Source organism: Arachis ipaensis, chromosome B1 (genome assembly GCF_059453495.1).
Source record: "Arachis ipaensis isolate K30076 ecotype BB chromosome B1, ASM5945349v1, whole genome shotgun sequence".
Classification (NCBI taxonomy): Eukaryota; Viridiplantae; Streptophyta; class Magnoliopsida; order Fabales; family Fabaceae; genus Arachis; species Arachis ipaensis.
Window position 1 is genome coordinate 116,242,413 of NC_142436.1, and position 16,801 is coordinate 116,259,213.

A 16,801-nucleotide genomic window follows, 5' to 3' on the forward strand; every position below is an offset into this window, starting at 1 on the left:
TGAATAAATAATTAGAATAAGATGAGAGAGGGAGAATTTCGAAAATAATTTTTGAAAAAGAGTTAGTGATTTTCGAAAATGGTTTTTGAAAAAGGTTAGTAATTTTCGAAAATTAAAATAAAAAATAAAATAATTAGTTAATTAAAAAGAATTTTTGAAAAAGAGGGAAGATATTTTTGAAAATTAGAGAGAGAGAGAGTTAGTTAGGTAGTTTTGAAAAAGATAAGAAACAAACAAAAAGTTAGTTAGTTAGTTGAAACAAATTTGAAAATCAATTTTGAAAAGATAACAAGATATGAAGTTAGAAAAGATATTTTAAAATCAAATTTTTGAAAAAGATAAGATAAGAAGATATTTTTGAAAAGATATGATTGAAATTAGTTTTGAAAAAGATTTGATTTTTAAAATCACAATTAATGACTTGATTCACAAGAAATCACAAAATATGATTCTAGAACTTAAAGTTTGAATCTTTCTTAACAAGCAAGTAACAAACTTGAAATTTTTGAATCAAAACATTAATTGGTGGTGTTAATTTCGAAAATTATGAAATAAAATTAAGAAAAAGATTTTTGGAAAATATTTTTTGAAATTTTCAAAAATAACTAAGAAAAATGAAAAAGATTTGATTTTTGAAAAAGATTTTGAAAAAGATAAGATATTTAAATTGAAAATTTGATTTGACTCATAAAAACAACTAGATTTTAAAATTTTTTTGAAAAAGTCAACTCAAATCTTCGAATTTTATGAGAGAAAAAGGGGAAGATATCTTTTGATTTTTGAATTTTTAATGATGAGAGAGAAAAACATGAAAATGATGCAATGCATGAAAATTTTGGATCAAAACAATGAATGCATGCAAGAATGCTATGAATGTCAAGATGAATACCAAGAACACTTTGAATGTCAAGATGAACACCAAGAACATATTTTTGAAAAATTTTTAATGCAAGGAAAACATGCAAGATACCAAACTTAGAAATATTTCATGTTTAGACTCTATGGATGCAAAAATGCACATGTAAAACAAGAAAAGACACAAAAAAAGAAAATATGAAGATCAAACAAGAAGACTTACCAAGAACAACTTGAAGATCATGAAGAACACTATGAATGCATGAAAATTTTTGAAAAATGCAAGATAAATATGCAATTGACACCAAACTTATAACATGACTCAAGACTCAAACAAGAAACACAAAAATATTTTTGATTTTTATGATTTTCTAAATTTTTTTTGGTATTTTTCGAAAATTAATTTGAAAAAGAAAAATAAGGATTCCAAAATTTTTAATATGAATTCCAGGAATCTTGTGCTCTTTAGTCTAAAGCTCCAATCTGAGGGTTAGGCATGGCTTAATAGCCAGCCAAGCTTTAGTATGTAATTACATGCATCAGCTAATTTGCTAAGAAAGACAAAGAAGCTCTTCTCTTGAGTATAAGTGAAACCTCAGTCCAAAAGAATTTAGACATGGCTTTACAGCCAGCCAGGCTTCAACATACTTCATGAAACACTAGAATTCATTCTTAAAAATTCTGAAGAAAAATATATTTTTGAAAACATTTTTATTTTTCGAAAACAAAAGAAAAATTTCTCAAAGATTTTTGAAAAATTTTTGAAAATAAAACAAAAAGAAAATTACCTAATCTGAGCAACAGGATGAACCGTCAGTTGTCCAAACTCGAACAATCCCCGGCAACGGCACCAAAAACTTGGTGCACGAAATTGTGATCCCTGGTAATGGCTCCAAAAACTTGGTGCTCTAATCTTAATTCATAATTTGTCACAACTTCGATACAACTAACCAGCAAGTGCACTGGGTCGTCCAAGTAATAAACCTTACGTGAGTAAGGATCGATCCCACGGAGATTGTTGGTATGAAGCAAGCTATGGTCACCTTGTAAATCTTAGTCAGGCGGATATAAAATAGTTATGGAGTTTTCGAAAATATATAATAGAATAAGGATAGAAATACTTATGTAAATCATTGGTGAGAATTTCAGATAAGCGCATGGAGATACAATCGTTCCTCTGAACCTCTGCTTTCTTGCTATCTTCATCCAATCAGTCTTACTCCTTTCTATGGCTGGCTTTATGTAAGGGCATCACCGTTGTCAATGGCTACATCCCATCCTCTTGTGAAAATGGTCCAAATGCTCTGTCACAGCACGACTAATCATCTGAGGTTCTCGATCATACTGGAATAGGATTCACCCTCCTTTTGCGTCTGTCACTACGCCCAGCAATCGCGAGTTTGAAGTTCGTCACAGTCATTCAATCCCAGAGTCCTACTCGGAATACCACAGACAAGGTTTAGACTTTCCGGACTCTCATGAATGCCGCCATCAATCTAGCTTATACCACGAAGATTCTGATTAAGAGATCCAAGAGATAATCATTCAATCGAAGGTAGAACGGAAGTGGTTGTCAAGCACGCGTTCATAGGGAATGATGATGATTGTCACGTTCATCACATTCAGGTTGAAGTGTGAATGAATATCTTAGAAGCGGAATAAGTTGAATTGAATAGAAAAACAGTAGTACTTTGCATTAATCTTTGAGGAACAGCAGAGCTCCACACCTTAATCTATGGAGTGTAGAAACTCTACCGTTGAAAATACATAAGTGATAATGGAGTTCATTGATCTCGGCCCCAGAGGGAAACCGGAGTAACCAAGACTACTATGATCCGAAGATAGAACTCAGGATGTCTAATACAATAGTAAAAAGTCCTATTTATACTAAACTAGTTACTAGGGTTTACAGAAGTAAGTAATTGATGCATAAATCCACTTCCGGGGCCCACTTGGAGTGTGCTTGGGCTGAGCTTGAAGTCTACACGTGGAGAGGTCATTCTTGGAGTTGAACGCCAGCTTTTGTGCTAGTTTGGGCGTTGAACTCCACTTTGCAACTTGTTTCTGGCGTTGAACGCCAGAATTGGGCAGAGAGCTGGCGTTGAACGCCAGTTTGTGTCATCTAAAATCGGGCAAAGTATGGACTATTATATATTTCTGGAAAGCCCTGGATGTCTACTTTCCAACGCAATTGGAAGCGCGCCATTTTGAGTTCTGTAGCTCCAGAAAATCCACTTTGAGTGCAGGGAGGTCAGAATCCAACAGCATCAGCAGTCCTTCTTCAACCTCTGAATCTGATTTTTGCTCAGGTCCCTCAATTTCAGCCAGAAAATACCTGAAATTACAGAAAAACACACAAACTCATAGTAAAGTCCAGAAATGTGAATTTAACATAAAAACTAATGAAAACATTCCTAAAAGTAACTAGATTCTACTAAAAACATACTAAAAACAATGCCAAAAAGCGTATAAATTATCCGCTCATTAGCACATCAAGTAACTGCTCTTCTTGTTGAGAAGTAAGTTCCCTTGCAATGATAACTGGAAACTTCTGCTCATCTTCAAGATAAGCATATTTGAGATGTGGAGGGAGGGGTTTCAATTCTAACTTCTGATCATGGGCAAGCTCTGGATTATCTGGAGCTTGTGAAAATGACGAAGTGCCCTCATTGTCAGTTAAGAGGGTCCCCACACTTGGACCTTGTCCAGTGTGCCTCTCTTCTAACTCTTCCTTGTGAACTTCAGCTACACTTTCATTTATGACATCACACTGAAAGATAGAACGATCTTCTGGAGGGTTGTCAATGACTCCATTCAGATTGAAGATTACTATGCGGCTATCTATTTCAAAGGAGTATGTTCCCGAAAAAGCATCCAATTTGAATTTTGATGTCTTCAGGAATGGTCTTCCAAGTAGGATTGATGATGGCTTATCTGAATCATTATGGGGCATCTCCAAGATATAAAAATCAGTGGGAAATGTAAGCCCTTTAATGTTCACCAAAACATCTTCAGCAACTCCAGCCACTGTAATAATGCTTTTATCTGCTAACACAAAACGAGCTGCCGACCTTTTTAAGGGAGGGAGCCTCAATATATCATATATAGACAAAGGCATTATACTAACACATGCTCCTAAATCACACATGCAATCATAAATTACTACACCACCAATAGTACAGCTAACTATACAAGGACCTGGATCACTACATTTTTCAGGTAATCCTCCCATTAAAGCAGATATGGAACTACCTAAAGGAATAGTTTCTAATTCATTAATTTTGTCTTTATGAATACACAAATCTTTTAGAAACTTTGCATATTTAGGTACTTGCTGAATACCATCAAAAAGAGGAACAGTTACCTCGACCTTTTTGAATATTTCTACCATTTTAGGATCGGGTTCCAGCTGCTTCCTGGGCTTCCTTGCAAGTTGTGGAAATGGAATAGGAGTAGTGTTTTCTGTAGTGTCTGCGCCTTTTGGTGCTTCCTTTTGTGGTTGAGCTATTTCTTCTTCAGCTATGTCCTGTATGTCCTCTTCCTCCTCAACATCTTCTATTTCTACCACCTCTTCAGCTGAGGCGTGTTCTGGTGGGCTTGGTTCCTCCTGGTTCCTCTTCTGCAGAGTGGTTCCGGACCTTAGGGTGATGGCATTAATGCCTCCTTTTGGATTGGGTAATGGTTGAGAGGGGATTCTAGTGGAGCTTGAAGGTTGGTTACTGGAATTTTACGTTGCTCCAATATGTGAGACAAGAGCTTGCAAAGTAGAGGTCAGACCATTCAGACTGGCATTAATACTATTCATGATGTTATTTTCCATGGTCTGTTGTCTTCGCTCAAAAGATTGTAGTAACTCTTCATTAGGAGATGAAGAAGAATGAGTGAATTGAGAGGTCTGCTGTTGATTGTGCTGTGGTCCTTGGTTTTGCCTCAGGTGAGGTGCTCTGTAAGGTTGATTCTGCTGTCTGTTGTTGTTATTATTCCACCTCTGATTTTTCTGATTATCTCTACCTCCTCTGTTATTGTTGTCCCTCCAATTCTGGTTAGAATTGTCCTGCCATCCATGGTTATTATTTCCACTTTGATTGTACCCTTGGTTGGGGCGGTCATAGAAGTTATGAGTGGATGCCACCATGTTGTCTTCTTGTTGGAGCTGCGGGCATTCATCAGTATAATGGCTATAATTAGCACAGATTCCACAAACTCTCTGTGGGACTAGTTATTAGTTTTGCTGTGGTGGAGGAGATTGAGCTTGTTGAGCTTGTTGTTGATTCAATTGCATCTGCTTCAGCAAGTTGGTCATCTCACATATACTCTGAGCTAGAGCCGCAGTCTCTCTGTTAGAGGATACTTCTGCAACGGCTTTTGAACGGCCTTGCTTTTGCCTGTGGTTCCTAGTAGATTCAGCTAAATCACTGATCAATTGCCATGCTTCATTAGTGGTCTTGTACTTCTTCATAGACCCATTGCTGGCACTTTCCAATGTGGTCTTATCTTGGGGCCTCATACCCTGTGTGATATAGCTGAGTAGGGGTGTAATCGGTTCGGTTTGGTTCAGTTTTGGACCGAAAACCAACCGAACCGACCTGATCGGTTGTATGTTGATATCAACCATTCGGTTGACTGCTTTCTGGACAACCGAACCGAACCAAACCGAACCAAAAGCGGTTTGGTTCGGTCGGTTTTTTCGGTTTTTTTATACCTAATAAACAGAATTTAAAATATCATAAAATAAAGTTTAAAACCTTCAATAAACTAGAATAACAAGAGTATATCACATCCAAATCCAATACAAATTCAACTTAATTAAATATAAAACAAAGGCAATTAAAAATGTCTAGCAAACCAACAAAAATAAACACACTTTAAACCGCAACAGTCACTTTAAAACAAATAAAAACCAAACAGCCAATCAACCACCATGCTTAATCTGAATGCTTAATCTAAATCCACACCAGACTCATCCTCATCTTCTCCGGTTGGTGCAATTTCTACAAAAATAAAACAAGAAAATCAATATAGATTATAAATATAATATAGATTATAGATTATAAACAATAACCATGAAAGGAACTACAAATTGCTTTTTTGCATACCTAATTCAAGTTTCTCAAACTCTTCAATAAGCTCCTCAAAGTCAGTTGTCATTGGAGAAGCACGAAGCTAATTTTGTGTGCATATCAATGCCTCAACTGTCTTTGGAGTTAAAGAACTCCTGTAGTTGTTAAGCACTCTTCCGCCAGTGCTAAAAGCTGATTCTGAAGCAACAGTTGAGACCGGCATTGCTAAGACATCTCTAGCTATTTGGGATAAGATAGGATACTTGCTAGAATTTACCTTCCACCAATTCAATATGTCAAAAGTATTTTGATCACCAGGCTTCTCTAAACCATCCATCAAATACAAATCCACCTCATTCTTGTTGATGATCTCATGAAAATGCACCTCCTTAAAAAAATCACCAGCCATGTCGCCATCAGGTACTCCCACATCTGATGCACCATCTATTGTTGTTGAAGTAAAAGATCTTCCCCCATTATTTGCATTCATATAGCATTCAAACATCTTGGAGAAGGTTTCTTTCACTTTTGCACCCAAAAAATTAACATCATCCTTATCATATAGCTTTTCAAAGCTAAAGTTGACAAACTTCAACTTGTATCTAGGATCAAGAATCACAGCAACAAAAATCATCATGTTGATATTTTTAATGTTACCCCAGTACTTGTCATACTTAAGCTTCATCCTCTCAGCCATACTCCCAAGTAATGGATCTCGACTACCACAAGAAGCTTTGAACACACGCAAAATCTTACAAAACTCATGAAAATATTGAGAAGAAGTCACAAGCAAACTACCAGACACACTCTTTGTAACATCATGAAAAATTTTCAAGAATTCCATAAAGTGTTTTGCATTGTCCCAATCAATATTCCTCGGAATACCACCTTGCATTAGAGCATATTCTGTATCTCTCTCCCCTAGCCTCTTGAACGCCTTTTGAAACTTCAAACCACTTTCAAGCATGGTGTATGTAGAGTTCCATCTAGTGGGAATATCGAGTTGGACAGTACACTTGTCTTGTATCCTAGCTTCCTTAATGAAATTTTTGAACCTATTCATACGACTAGGGGAAGCACGCACATATCTAACAGCATTTCTTATCTTGCTAATAGATTCATGCATCTCTTTCAATCTATCATTAACAACAAGATTAAGAATATGTGCACAACACCTAACATGCAAATGCTCTCCTTTCAAAGGATGTAAATTCCAATCCTCCATTCTAGTTCTTAGGTAAGATATTGCAGTATCATTAGAACTAGCGTTATCAACAGTAATTGTGAACACTCTAGATATCCCCCACCCCAAAAGACATCTCTCAATCTTTCTACCAATTGTTTCTCCCTTGTGGTTTTTAATAAGACAAAAATTAATAGTCCTCTTTTGCAATTTCCAATCATGATCAATGTAATGAGTAGTGAGACACATATAATTCAAATTTTGCACAGAAGTCCAACAATCAGTAGTTAAACAAATAGATTGATTCGGTTGCTTGAACACAATTTTCAACCTATTCTTCTCACTAATATAGAGATTCCAACAGTCCTTAGCAACAGTAATCCTTCCTGGAAGTGGAAATCTAGGTTGCACAATACTCATATAGAATCTAAATCCCTCCCCCTCAACAAACTTGAATGGTAGCTCATCAACAATTATCATCCTAGCAAGGGCTTTTCTACACATTTCAGCATCAAAAGTAACTGCAGTAAATACCCCTTCACCCTCTTTTTTTGTTGGAAGGTAAGGATTGTTTGACTAGGGTCACCCGACTCCCTAGGAAATTTTTTACATTGGTTCAACAAATGATAACGCATATTAGTTGTACCATTTCTATGAGAGTCACATGCATATGATGCACCACACCAATTACATTTAGCCCTAGGATGTGATGGCTTGGACTTAGGATCCCTTGTAAAGTGTTCCCAAGTCCAAGATCTAGGTCTAGAAGGTTTTCTGTTACCTTCATTAGCTTCATCCTTGCCATCCTCTTCATCAGTTTCCACAGTGCTTGGAGATGGATTTGTTGGAGTTGCTCCCGGAGTTGCACCCACATTAGTTGAATGAACCTTCCTCTTCTATGATCTAGGATGGGGTGGGGGTTTGGTAAGCACGCCGCTGTCCGTTGAAGAACGTACCGCGGACTCAACAATTTCACCCCCAACTGCAGGCGTCCGCTCATTAGGCACCTCATTGCTTGTTGGCTGCATATATATATATAAACAGAACAATGAAAAATTAAGGTTTTTAATTCATGAACAGCACCAAAAGTTTTGTTTCCAGCAACAAAACCACAACAGCTCATAAGCAGCTTATGAAAAATTAGCATTTTTAATTATATGCAGCCATATATATGCAGAACAAAACCATAACAGCTCATAACAGTACAACTGGCTAGTTTATTTGCATCATTTAATACTCACCAACTGCCATATAATCAAGCAGAATTCAAATTCATTAACAGCTCTAACAGTCCACCATAACAAGCATCATTGGATTTAAAAACAACATATTCTAACAAGTAGAAGGCAAGTTATTATTTCACAAGCAATGTATTCAATGAATATCTCTATTTCTCATCCAGGAAAAAAATTAAAATAAATAAATAAAGCGATGCATTATCTAGCCAATTCTATTTTATATATACCTTGTTATGTACATGACATTATTATTACAGAAAATTACTCTACACAAATTACTCTAATGATTCAGCCATTGCACAAAATCTTCACATTAAAGGATCTTGGTTCCTTATCATAGTTTCTTGGAATTGAAGTTCATAGAATAGATTCTATGCAGTTTGTCCCAAACAAAATATATAATAGACCTTCTATCAAAATTGGGAATGAGTGAAGCTAGTCCAATGCCTATCTTAATGATTTCATCCCTAAAATTACTATCAACTGGATCAGAGAAGTTTAATAGTAACGAAAGTTAGCTAGTTCATGCATAGTCCACTTTTAGCCAGTTCATGCATAGTCCACTAAAGCTGAATTCTAAAGCTTGACAGCTGGTGAAGCAGAGATCACATGGGTTTAGAATCTACCTCAAAAATTAAACATCAAACTTCATATTATTTCACAAGCAATGTATTTCACAAGCATTATCCTGCGAGTTCTTGATGTAGCCAATACAAACAGACTATCTAAAAACAGAATTTCTATGAAACATAACCACAAAGGCACAAACAGAATTTCTAAAAATTATAACCACAAACAGAATTTGTAAAAACAATTGTTCAGGTTAAATCAAGCACAATATTACTAAACAGAATCTCTAAAAATAATTGTTCAGAATTTCTAACCTCCGAAGAAGACATTGTGAAGTTGCTTTTTGCAGGAGATGGGAGATGGCTTGGTGACAGGAGTGCTGCTCGGCGCTCGAGTTGGACTGCGACGGCCACTAGAGTCTTGCTTGGGGACTGGACTGCTGCTCGGTGACAGGATTGCTTCTCGGTGAATCGATTGCTCCTCGGCGACGGCGACCCAGCGAGGCAGCGACGGCGACCCAGCGATGGTGACCCTGTGACGGCGACCCTGCGACGACGATGACTGAAGAGAAGAAGAGAGGAAGAGAAGCTAGGGTTCTCCTTCAGGGTCTCCTTCTCTCGAGCATGGTGGAATCGAAGGTGGAAGTGTGGAACTGTGGAAGAGAAGAAGAGAGGAAGAATGCTAGGGTTCTGGATTTGGTTTTCGCGTAAAAGAGAGGAAGAAAGCTAGGGTTGTGTGTGAAGTTGCCCTTTTATACCTAGGTTAAAGGGCAACTTAGTAAAAGCACACCATTGAACCCTCAGTCTTCGGTTCGGTCCGGTTCGGTTCGGTTTTTGCCGAGTCAACCGAAAACCGAACCGAACTGATCGGTACTTCGAAAAAAACAAAAAAAAATCAATTTTTTCGGTTTTCTAATCGGTTGTTGTAAAATTCGGTTCGGTTCTGCGGTAATTTTCGGTCCGGTTCGATAACTTACACCCCTATAGCTGAGTAACACCATCTTATCAATCCTGTGGTGGGGGCATGCTTCCAGAAGATTATTGAAGCGCTCCCAGTATTCAAAGAGAGACTCATTGTCATCCTAAACAATTGTGGAAATATCCTTCCTCAGTTTATCAGTAACTTCAGATGGAAAGAATTTCTCCAAAAACTCCTTTTTGAGTGTATCCCAGTTGGATACATTTGCTAGAGGTTGAGTGTAGTACCACTCTCTTGCCTTTCCCTCAAGAGAAAACGGAAAAGCTTTCAGCAAAATTGAAGTTTCATCAGTACCATCACGCCTGACAGTGGAACAGGCTGCCTGGAAATCTCTCAAGTGCTTGATAGGCTCTTGAGCAGGTAAGCCATGAAACTTGGACATCAAATTTAGCAGTGCGGTCTTTATTTCAAAATCTGTAGCTACCGCTGGATGATGCGCTTGAAATGGTTGCATCGTAAAATCAGAAGCTCCTTCCTCCTGGATGGTAACTCTCCTAGATGCCATGTCTCCTGCACATAAAACAACCGAATTAGTAGAACGGGGGCTGGTTTCTTCCTCAACTGACGTTTCAGATTCGTCCTTAGAGAGGACTAACCGACGCTTAGCTCGCCTTATTCGTGAAATAGTCCTTTCAATTTCAGGATCGAATATTGGCAAGTTGGGGTCAGGTAGTGAACGCGTCATTTGACGAAAGAAACATGCAGCTCATAGTAAAAACAATAAAATAAAATGCAAATACATAAATTCTAATTAATAACTTTAGCACTCTATTGCAACTCCCCGGCAACGGCGCCAAAAATTGATGGAGCACAGAAGTTGGTGAATTAAAAATTATTAAAATAGTTACGTTGTAAGTATAGTTCTTAACTCACCGAAAATCTTCCTATCAATTTAGAAATATGTCACAGAGAATTTAAAGTAAAAACTACTGGGAGTTTGAGTCCCAGGTCGTCTCCCACGAGTTGCAGAAAAGTGTGCTATTTTATTAATCAGATGTTTCCAAAGAAATTGAGTTAAGTAGATGGAAAATTAAATTGAGAAAATTAAATAATATGAGTAAAAGCCTTGAGTGGGAGTTGATTAGTTGGAATCTCTATTATTGATGGAATGATTTCAAGATTAATTGATAATTAATGGTTGTTCTGTTTAGTTATCCTTTACTAGGTAAAGGAAAGTCAAACGAGTTGGAATGCTAGATCTGTTCACGAGTTGCAACCCACTTAGTTCAAAGGGATTGGTGTTAGTGACTAGATAGCAATCCAACAGTTAACCCAATTACAAATTTTCTTTCAATCCTTCCAACTCAAAAGTTCCTTTCAATCAACTCCCCATCAAGTGAAGGAACTACTCGCTCATTGTAAATAATAAATCCATAACACATGAAAGGGAATTAAAAGAAGACATGATTATTGGAAATTAAAATGAATTAAAATAAAAGAAATAACCCTTGTATTAAATAATCATAAAAGTATTCAATTGACAAAATTGAGCAAAGCAAAGAACATGGAATAATAAAACCAAGTTAAGAGAACGAACTAGAATGACGAAGTCTTGATGAAGTACTAACTCTTCTCAATGTTCCAATGCTAAGACCAATTGAAAATTAAATCCTAAAAACTAAAGAAAAAAAAACCTAGAGGAGGAGTAAAACTCGATCTAAAACTGAAAACTGTGTAGAATGAATGTTGTCCTTTGTTTCTGCATGTTCTCTGGCTCTAGTCTGCTGTTCCGGGCCGAAAACTGGGTCGAAATAAAGTCCAAAATCGCCCCCGGTGAGTTTTGCAGATTATGCAGATCGCACATGTCACGCGATCGCGTCACCCATGCGGACGCGTCTTTCGCGCTTTTCCTTGCCACGCGTTCGCGTCGTCCATGCTACCGCGTCGCTTTAGCTCTTCCAATCCGCGCGGCCGCGTGAGCCATGCGGCCGCGTCACTGCGATTTGCTCTCCTTCGTGCGGTCATGTGAGCCATGCGACCGCGTCACTTCTCGCTGGTTATCTCCTCAAATTCTTGTGTTTCTTCCATTTCTGCCAGCTTCCTTTCCAATCTCCAACTCATTCATGCCCTGTAAAGTCTGAAACACTCAACACACAGATCACGGCATCGAATGGAATAAAGGAGAATTAAAAATACATAATTAGAGTCTCTAGGAAGCAGTTTTTAAACATGTAATAAATTCAGGAAGGAATTATAATTGCATGCTAATTTAATGAATAAGTGGGTAAGGATCATGATAAAACCACACAATTAAACACAATATAAACCATAAAATAGTGGTTTATCAGATACATGGGAGAAAAGTTGACAAAACCCTCTAAATTCAACACAAGATAAACCCTAAAAATGGGGTTTATCAGTGCTTCACCCTCAAGCAGAGATGGATCCACACTAACCCTGTGGTTTAGATCCGGAGGAGTATTGACGACCTTTCAATAATGGCGTTAATCACTTACAGTCTGCCTTTGAAGATATCACTCACAAGCAAAGAAGACAGTAATACCAGAGTTAATTCAGAAAGACAAAGCAACCCCAATCCTTATCCCTATTCATATTACTGACTCCATTCCAACTTATAAAGTATTTTCTACCCCTTTTGCTTTATTAGTTACATGTCTTCAAAGTTTCATGATCTCACAACCAACAACCTTTTGATCTGCCTGACTAAGACCTGCAAGATAATCATAGCCTGCTTCAAACCACAATCCTCGTGGGATTGACCCTGACTCACCCAGGTATTACTTGGATGACCCAGTGCACTTGCTGGTACAACAGTATGAAGGTATGGGGATTCGTGCTACCGATAATCTAATGAGCATGCAAATTAAAAATTTAATACAAACAATACAATCATCTCACAAACAACATAATTGTCCCATAGCACGTGGACCTCATAGCCAGCGTTCAACGCTCTAGGAGCCTCATAGCACGTGGATCTCATCAAAGCTCAGCCCAAACACTCACCAAGTGAGCCTCAGAAGTGGATTTTAGCACTAAAAAGATTGTTTTACCCTTACTATTCATCTGTTTAATATTTAAAGTGTATTTTACATTCTCCATAGGGAGGACGCACACCATACACGTTTTCACCATTGTATTTTATATCAGTATGAGTTTCTGAACCTCTTAGGTTAAGGGGAGGAGCCCTGTTGAGTCCTATGAATTAATAAAAGTATTACTGTTTCTTCTTCGATCCGTGTTTGATTAATTCTAAGATGTATATTCGTACTTCAACGTGGTGGATGGGATGATCAGTGACAATCAGCTCTGTTCATCACATTAAGACGAACGTGCCTGACAAACACCCGCGTCTACTTGGGATCGTGTGAATACTTCAGTGGAAAGCACGCACTACCAGCTTGAATCATACATCTCTCAGACAGCTAATTCACAACTTCGTTGAGGATTTCTCGAGACATCAGTTCAACTGATTTACGGGGAGATTAGGGTCTCTATGGTAGAGGCTAGAAACCAATGATGCAGCATTCTCTGATCCGGAAGATCCGACCTTGTTTGTGGCTCTTTGTGTAGGATCATTCAGGAGAATGAACTGTAGGCGCTTCACCCTCAAGCAGAGATGGATCCATACTAACCCTGTGGTTTAGATCCAGAAGAGTATTGACGACCTCTCAATAAAGGCGTTAATCACTTACAGTCTGCCTTTGAAGTGATCACTCACAAGCAAAGAAGACAGTAATACCAGAGTTAATTCAGAAAGACAAAGCAACTCCAATCCTTATCCCTATTCCTATTACTGACTCCATTCCAACTTATAAAGTATTTTCTACCCCTTTTGCTTTATTAGTTACGTGTCTTCAAAGTTTCATGATCTCACAACCAACAACCTTCTTATCTACCTAACTAAGACCTACAAGATAACCATAGCTTTCTTCAAACCACAATCCTCGTGGGATCAACCCTGGCTCACTTAGGTATTACTTGGACAACCCAGTGCACTTTCTGGTACAATAGTATGAATGTGTGGGGATTCGTGCTACCAATAATCTAATGAGCATGCAAATTAAAAATTTAATACAAACAATACAATCATCTCACAAACAACATAATTGTCCCATAGCACGTGGACCTCATAGCTAGCGTTCAACGCTCTAGGAGCCTCATAGCACGTGGATCTCATCAAAGCTCAGCCCAAACACTCACCAAGTGGGCCTCAGATGTGGATTTTAGCACTAAAAAGACTGTTTTACCCTTACTATTCATCTGTTTAATATGTAAAGTGTATTTTACATTCTCCATAGGGAGGACACACACCATACACGTTTTCACCATTGTATTTTATATCAGTATGAGTTTCTGAACCTCCTAGGTTAAGGGGAGGAAACCTGCTGAGTCCTATGAATTAATAAAAGTATTATTGTTTCTTCTTCGATCCGTGTTTGATTAATTCTAAGATGTATATTCATACTTCAACGTGGTGGATAGGATGATCAGTGACAATCAGCTCTGTTCATCACATTAAGACGAACGTGCCTGACAAACACCCGCGTTTACTTGGGTTCGTGTGAATACTTCAGTGGAAAGCACGCACTACCAGCTTGAATCATACATCTCTCAGACGGCTAATCTATAACTTCGTTGGGGACTTCTCGAGACATCAGTTCAACCGATTTACGGGGAGATTAGGGTCTCTGTAGTAGATGCTAGAACCCAATGATGCAGCATTCTTTGATCCGGAAGATCCGACCTTATTTGTGGCGTTTTGAATAGGATCATTCAGGAGAATGAACTGTACGCGCTTCACCCTCAAGCAGAGATGAATCCACACTAACCTTGTGGTTTAGATCTGGAGGAGTATTGACGACCTCTCAATAAAGGCGTTAATCACTTACAGCCTGCCATTGAAGAGATCACTCACAAGTAAAGAAGACAGTAATACTAGAGTTAATTCAGAAAGACAAAGCAACTCCAATCCTTAACCCTATTCCTATTACTGATTCCATTCCAACTTATAAAGTATTTTCCACCCCTTTTGCTTTATTAGTTACATGTCTTCATAGTTTCATGATCTCACAACCAACAACCTTCTGATATGCCTGACTAAAACCTGCAAGATAACCATAGCTTGCTTCAAACCACAATCCTCATGGGATCGACCCCGACTCACTCAGGTATTACTTGGACGACCCAGTGCACTTGCTGGTACAACAGTATGAAGGTGTGGGGATTCGTGCTACCAATAATATAATGAGCATGCAAATTAAAAATTTAATACAAACAATACAATCATCTCACAAACAACATAATTGTCCCATAAACAACATAATCATCAAATGTTTAATTCTATATAAAAATCTTTGCTTAAATTAATAATACAAACACAAATAAAATATTGTGATATAATGTTGCTAAAATAGAATTGGTGTTTATATGAAAAAAAGTGTTACATTTTTAGTTGATGATCTTGGCTTAATGTTAAAGCTTTTTGCACTAAAAGAGAGGTTCTTGGTTCAACACCTACCTACAACATATATATATATATATATATATATATATATATATATATATATATATATCAAAAATGCTAGTTGTCCTTTAATTTTTAGTCTTTAGTCAGTATTTTTAAAGATTTATTATTATTTAATTAATTTAAATACCCATTTTCACGTACTAGTTGTTCAAAAAATCAAGAGAGTTACTTGTTTTTTATTTAGAATATCTAGTTGCACTATGTATATATGCGGGTTGCTTGGGTTACTCGAGTAGGATTGAGATTCAATGCACATCTTACCCGACCCCGCACTCAACTTTTTCTGCAGTAGATCGGGTTGGCAACTCTACTCGACTGGGTTAGATACCCGCGGATAAGGTACATGCTGCCACCCCTGCACCCCTAAGCAGTGCAAAGGTATTGTTGCATTAAGAATAAGCGGTAGACGACACTCCTTAAAGGATACTCCATCTCCATTCAGGCAAATTAGAATCTTGCAACAGATGAGCAGCTTCAAGACCAGCTGTGTCTCAGTGCTTCCACTACAAACGATACCAGTGATCCTCTTCGATCAGTTCGATGCAACAGTCGTTTTTCTCTCATCTTTATCGCAGATCCTCATCTTCGATCCTTCTTGTTCTGTTTCGTTTTTCAGATTCTTTCCCTGCTTCACTGCCGATGATCTTCTTCCCTTTTTGGTCTTTTCAATTTTTTTTGCTCCTTTTATTTTTATTTCCAAAAAATTTTTTTTGAGAGAGAAAAAACACTTTAATTCTGATGTTTGAAGATGAGAGAGGACAAAAGAGTGATCGTGAAGTTTTACTTTTTTTTTTATTAATGTTAAAATAACACCATTTAAAAAGAATCAGTCGAATTCTGATTCAGTCCAATCTATCTGACCGATTTAACAATTTTTCAAAAGTTTTTTTAACAATAATTTTTTTAATGAACCAAACCGTTAATATTAACGATTTATAATTGGACCAATCTACCGATTCGGTCCAATTTTCATAACATTGTATTTTACATTTTAATTGTCAGACAGCGAAAAAGAAGAAGCATGATCTTGTAGTTATTACTATATCTGAACAGTACAATTCATACTTTCGAAGACTGTATACCAAATCTGCTTTGTGTAATAGTCTTTGGCCAATGTTGCATTAGAAATTTTCTTTGGAAAAGGCATAAAAGCTTCAAAGCAAAACGCAAATGGACCTAATTAGTTATTAATTATATCAATATTAGTAATTAATAATACTTATCTATTATCTTATAATCAATAATCATGCCACGTGAAAATAAAAAAAAAAAACAATTACTTTATATAAAAATATGTATTTGATATTTTATACTTTTTTATTTTATTATTTTAAAAAATTTAATTATTCAACTATTCTAAGTTTAATTATTTTATTTTGATAAATTTATTATTTTGGTAATTAATTATTTAATTAAAAATATATAAATT

At 37.0% G+C, this 16,801-nt stretch overlaps 1 pseudogene; it reads right to left on the reverse strand.

Annotated features, from left to right (window-relative positions):
* Positions 1-6,018: 6,018 nt before the first annotated feature.
* LOC148578043 (zinc finger BED domain-containing protein RICESLEEPER 2-like) lies at positions 6,019-9,906 on the reverse strand (annotated as a pseudogene).
* Positions 9,907-16,801: the final 6,895 nt, after the last annotated feature.